The sequence below is a fragment of the Myotis davidii genome, unplaced genomic scaffold (assembly GCF_000327345.1).
Source record: "Myotis davidii unplaced genomic scaffold, ASM32734v1 scaffold214, whole genome shotgun sequence".
NCBI classification, from domain to species: domain Eukaryota; kingdom Metazoa; phylum Chordata; class Mammalia; order Chiroptera; family Vespertilionidae; genus Myotis; species Myotis davidii.
In genome coordinates, this window is record NW_006285782.1 from 1362469 (window position 1) to 1368266 (window position 5798).

A 5798-nucleotide genomic window follows, 5' to 3' on the forward strand; every position below is an offset into this window, starting at 1 on the left:
TCCTCCTCCTCCTCCTCCTCCTCCTCTTCCTTCTTTTCCTCCTCCTCCTCCTGTCTTCCTTCATCGAGGTCTTTCCTTCCTTACCATGTCCAATCTCAATCAGGCCTTGCCTGCAGAGAATTTTAGTGACTACCTCTGAGCCAGGTCAGCCACAATCTGTGTGTTGGCCAGTGAATTAAACCCTGTGGACTAAGGGATCAGTGAGTAATGGTTCACCCAGGCATCTATTTGAAGTTGTAAGCTAACTGGCGGGAGAGAAAGATCTTACAGCAAGGGGTGAGAGTTTTATCAACTTCCTGGCCCTTTGATCCTAAATCTGAAAATAGAAAGGAAAGTATATCTGAAGACCAACTCTACTCTTAGCCACTTTGCCATTCACTTTATGGTTTCTCTTAAAAGCCTTTCAAACTTTGTCTCACTAACAAGATAGTTCCTAAGCATATACACAGACTCTATAGACCAAAGAAATGTTTTTCTACTGATACCATTTTCTTCCTCTATTTTTTTCTGTATTCATCCACAGGTTTTAAAATAAAAATTTTGAGGAAATAGAAAGCAGGGAAAGGGAAATTAGGCAAATAAATACTGACCCTCTCAGTGTTTGGGGAAGGTGACACCGGAAAAGTCGGCATTTGTGCTACCTGTCACTACCAGAACCAATAAGTAGAGAAAAGGATGGAATCTTTTTGTTTTGTTTTGTTTTTTCCTTTATTGATTAAGGTATTACGTATGTGTCCTTATCTCCCCATTGCCCCCCCACACACACACCTCTCCACACATGCCCTAACCCCCTTGGTGTCTGTGTCCATTGGTTAGGCTTATATGCATGCATACAAGTCCTTTGGTTGATCTCTCCCCCTTACCCCCACCCTTCCCTACCTTCCCTCTGAGGTTTGAGCATCTGATTTTCATCTACTGATGGGCACTTAGGCTGTTTCCAGATCTTATAGTTATGGTGAATTGTGCTGTTATGAACATAGGGGTGCATATATCCTTTCTGATGGGTGTTTCTGGTTTCTTGGGATATATTCCTAGACGTGATCTTCATGGGCGCTTTATTCAGATGGCTGGAGATCTGAGAAGATGGAGGAATATGTGTCCTAAAGACCGTCTTATATCTCATTTCAAGCCAACCTTTTCTATAGGGAGAAGGAAAGTGTAGGTAAAGGGTTTGGAATTCAGAAGAAAAGTAGGTAAGGGGGTTGGAATTCGGGGGAAAAGGGTGAATCAGATAAAAGCTGCAGTCTGGCGCTTCTGCTAGCATCCCTTCATCTGCTGACGGGTGATTCTTTATCTGTGTCCTGGGCTGCTGACTGGATGTTCTCTCCCTGGAGCACACTGACTTAGATACCATCTTGGTTGCTTGCAGTCCTCCTGGGGCACAAAGGTTGCTGGAACAATGGCTTTCTAGTGCATTAATCACCAAGCCTATTAACTGTATAACCAAAGCTAAAAATTTTTAACCTCTTGAGTTCCCCCTCAAAGATACTGTGAATTTTTTCTTTACAAATTTCAGTGTCTTTCTGTGTGTTCCTTTACAATCCAGACGGGTCACTCCTTGCTTTCTTCTGCTCTCCTAGCCTTCACTGCAGTCTGAGGGTCAAGGGTGGGAGGCGTCATGGGGTGGATGCTATCATCTGCACCAGCATTCCAATGTAGAGAATTTTTAAGGTGCAAATTCCTGGGCCCCTCTGAGGTGTGTCCCATATATTTTGGTGTGTGTATGTTTTTTTAAAGAAACATCCCCGGAAGATGCTGATATGCAGCCAGTCTGAGAATCCCCATTTAGGGTGACAGCACAGCATAAGTGCCACCAGGCCAAGTACAATGGCTAATTGCTTCTTGTTGTATACCCTGTTCTTGGCACATAGAGGGCACTAAATCTGTTTTTGTTTATACATTTACTCATAGGAACACACTTTGTAATTTGTCTCATCTAAATTCCACCCTCTACTACTCTTCAAATCACTGAGCAAGCGGTTCTTAGTTGGGGGAGGGGGCAGGGAAGGAGCCGAGATGGCTTCGGGAAATCAGCAAAAGCTAGTGAAAGCTTAAACACACAAAATTTGGCCTACAGTTTCGGGGAATTCACAATCTTCCCTGAAACTTGTTCATGGTTTCTGTTTATTCATTCGCTCAATATTCATTTTGTAATGCCCTACTGGGCGGTGGCAGGAGGACTCAGAGCTGAAAGGAACCAGATTATGAACCAGGTTTAGGCAAGCTTTCCAGTTGGGGATGGCTCACGGGTTTTCCTGTCCCCTTCTCAGATTTATAGAAAAGGCCTCCAAAATTTGGCCCACGGTAGAAGGAAAGGAATTTAAATGGGATTTGGAGCTCTTACCACTTTCTGGCTTTGTAACTTCGAAGTATAATGATATGTTTTATCACTCTAACTAGATTTCTGGCTCTGTTAAGGCAGGGCCCATATCCCTGTATGCTAAGCAAGGTGCATTAACTGCATCGGCCATACAATAATTGGCGCAGGCGTTTGGGATGAGTAGGAGGAGATGGTAGGTATTCAGGGAAGGGAGCTAAAGGTAGCCTGGGTGACTCCTCGGAGTAAGGAAAGGGTGGCACCTGGATTTGCTGACTAATTTAGGAGCCCTGATTCCTAGTTTGCAAACCAGCCTTCCTCAGATACATACAAAGCGTAGGTAACACACTAGGCAGGTTTCTGTTTGATTTGTTGTTTGTTTGTTTACTTGTGAAACCTGAAATGAGAATCTAGGACTCCAGGACCAATCTCTTGCAGTCCTATTTGGAGCCAATCCCTTGATCTCTGTGAACTTCGATTTTCTTCCCGTGCAAAATGACAGAGGTGGGGGTAGGGGAGGGGGAAAGCAAGGTATGATCTTAAGATCCAGTTGAGACTCACATTATTCTACTGAATGAAAGGCAAGCATTAAAAAGCCAAAGCTGCCGTTCCCACACCCATACTCATTTGCATCCCTTGTAGTATCATGTTGGGGCAGGTTTAGCAGTGTGATGGTGACTTACTGTCACAGTTATTATTTCTTTGGTCTAATGTTAAATATTTATTGCTGTGTTTCAAATTGCAAGAGAGTTAACTCTATATTTTCTACTAGCTTATTTCTATAGTTATGTTTAACCCTCCAGTACCTCCTCTTCTACCAACTGGTCGAGTCCCTAACCATCAACAGCAGAAGACCTTGGGCAAAGCAAAGGGTCTTTGAAGTCTGAAGCTTAGAAGCCTTGAAGGTTGAGCTTAGAAAGGGGGTGTCCTTGACCTTATTCTAAGGCATTTACCTTGGACTATTGGCATGTGTAGTACTCTCTGTTTTGTATTAACTATATCACCTTCTCTGCCCTATTATTTAGAATAATTTAGGGATCGATTCTGTAATAATTGTATTATTTTCTTTAAAATGCACAATATATATTTATAGCTATGCCTCATTTCCCCTTTAAGTTCTAACACTAGTACATGAGTAAAAGTGATATTTTATATTGTCTATATTAACAAAAGTTCATTCTCTTAATTAGTTTCCATTTTCCTTTTATTCCAGGTATCATTAAAACATTCCAAGTTCACCCAATCCAATTCCACAGGGATTGGTGATCAACAAGAAGGCTCAGACGTGGATATCTGATTGCTTAACCGTGAGTAGAGTTTATGTGACTGGGGGCAGGGTTGGTACTCTGCTCTTAGCAATTATATAGCCTCTCTGCCTGGTTCTTGCACCTAAGGATGCATTGCAAGAAGCCAAGCTTTCTGCAATGCCCCTCATCATTTATTTACCAGGCAGTCTATCAAGTTTTGTAATATGTTTTTTTGCTTTATTTTTTCTCACATATATAATATCTTAAGCAACACAGTCCCCTTTCAATAATGAAGTCCTTACTTCCTGCAAAGAATGCTGATGACCTGAGGTAATGAAGAGAAGATGAGTCAGTTTTTCAGGGGGTTAGCTCCCTTTGCACAAACACTGATGATGTCAGGAGCATTAAGTACCCCTCACTTTCGACAAATTCTTCTCAGCTGGGGGAGAACTTCTACCAGCAGAAAGTCTACCTGGGGAGCAGGAAGAGGGGATTTTAAAAGACAAGGGATGGAGAAACTAAAGGAGACTTCACTTGTTCACAATTTTACCAAAGTGGGCATCAGTAGAATGAAAGTTTTTTAAGGAATTTAGCATGGTTCTCAGGCAAATATTGTTTCAGGATTATATCAGTTACACCCTGTATTAGTTTGCTATGGCTACCATAGCAAAATACCACAGACTGGGTGGCTGAAACAACAGAGATTTATTTTCTCAGAGTTCTGGAGGCTAGAAGTCCAAGATAAAGATGTCAGCAGTCCTGGCTGGGTGGTTCAGTTGGTTGGAGAGTCGCCCCGTACACCAAAACAACGTGGGTTTCATTCCCAGTCAGGTCACATACCTAGTTTGTGGATTCGATACTCAGCATGTGTATGGGAGGCAACTGATCCATGTCTCTCACATCAGTGCTTCTCTCTCCCTTCCTATCTCTCTCAAAATCAACATAACTATATCCTCCGAAGGATTTAAAAAAAAATGTCAAGCAGGTTTGTTTTCTTGTGAGAGCTCTGTCCTTGACTTACAGGGGGCCACCTTCTCTCTGTGCCTTCACATGACCATCCCACTGCATGTATATGTCAGACGTCTCTCTCTCCAAATTTCCTCTCCTTAAAAGACACCACTCATATCAGGTTAGGGCCCACCCCAATTACCTAATTTTAACATAATCACTTCTTTGAAGACCTGATCTCCAAATACAGTCCTGTTCTCAGCTGCTGGGGATTAAGACTTCAACATGTGGATCTGGGAGGAACACGGTTCAGTCCATAACACCCCATCATCATTCTTTCACGAGTATGCTGATGTTTAGTTTATTGCACGTGGACCTCTCTCTAATTCTCCTCATCTGATCTCCCTTAGCATTTATATCACTCTCAGAGCATTTGTCTTTTCTGCAGTTTGTTATAGTCCTTTGTATGTAAAGCTGTCATTTCCCATCGACATTTCATAATTTTTGAAATTGAAGAATGTGCCCTTTACATTTCTCAGAGCATCAGAAGAAGGTTGGTATACAATAGACATTTAATAATATTTATTAAACGACTGACTAACTGAATGAATAAATGAATGGATTAGATGAAGCCTTTGAACTACAACTTATTTGCTTTAAGACTATCTCTAAGTGATTATTAGTGGTGCTTTCCCTTCACTTGCCACCCTTCTGTCCCCACAACAGGTAGAAATAGTCAAGGTCAAGGCTGGAGAGGGCCAAAAGAAACTTGATTAACTGATGGCAGGAGAGTTACTGCTTTCCTCAGAGAGGTAGGCAAGAGACAGAAAATAGCAGGAATTTGCCCAGATAAGGTCATTGTCCTTGAGGAGACTGTTTGGGAACCAAGAGGGAAGAGCAGTGAGTTTTCACTGAGACTCACTGAGTTTGAAGGGACATCCAAGGACATATGTATAGAACATAAGAGATATGCAAGTCTGAAGTTCAGGTGAGAACAAGAGACAGAGATGTTCACAGTCAGAACCTATACTTAGGAATTAAAATCATGACAGTGGGTGAGGCCATCCAGAGAGAATATGTGGAGGGAGAAGAACTGTGGTTTAAAAATGCCACCAAAAATTGTACGTAGGAAGTTTCACTGATAAATGACAGAAGAAAGAAATCTTATTTTTTATTTTTATTTTTTTATTGATTTCAGAGAGGAAGGGAGAGAGGGAGAGAGAGATAGAAACATCAATGACAAGAGAGTCATTGATCGGCTGCCTCCTGCATGCCCCCCACTGGGG

The 5798-nt window shown here is 42.0% G+C and overlaps 1 protein-coding gene across 1 annotated transcript in view; it reads left to right on the plus strand.

The window, feature by feature from the left end:
* The window catches only part of CALD1 (caldesmon 1), a 228418-nt gene that overhangs the window by 62133 nt on the left and 160487 nt on the right, over positions 1-5798 (plus strand). The window contains exon 2 of the mRNA XM_015559401.1: positions 3531-3624. The gene's annotated coding sequence lies outside the window, so the exon portion shown is untranslated. The remainder of the gene's footprint in view (positions 1-3530; positions 3625-5798) is intronic.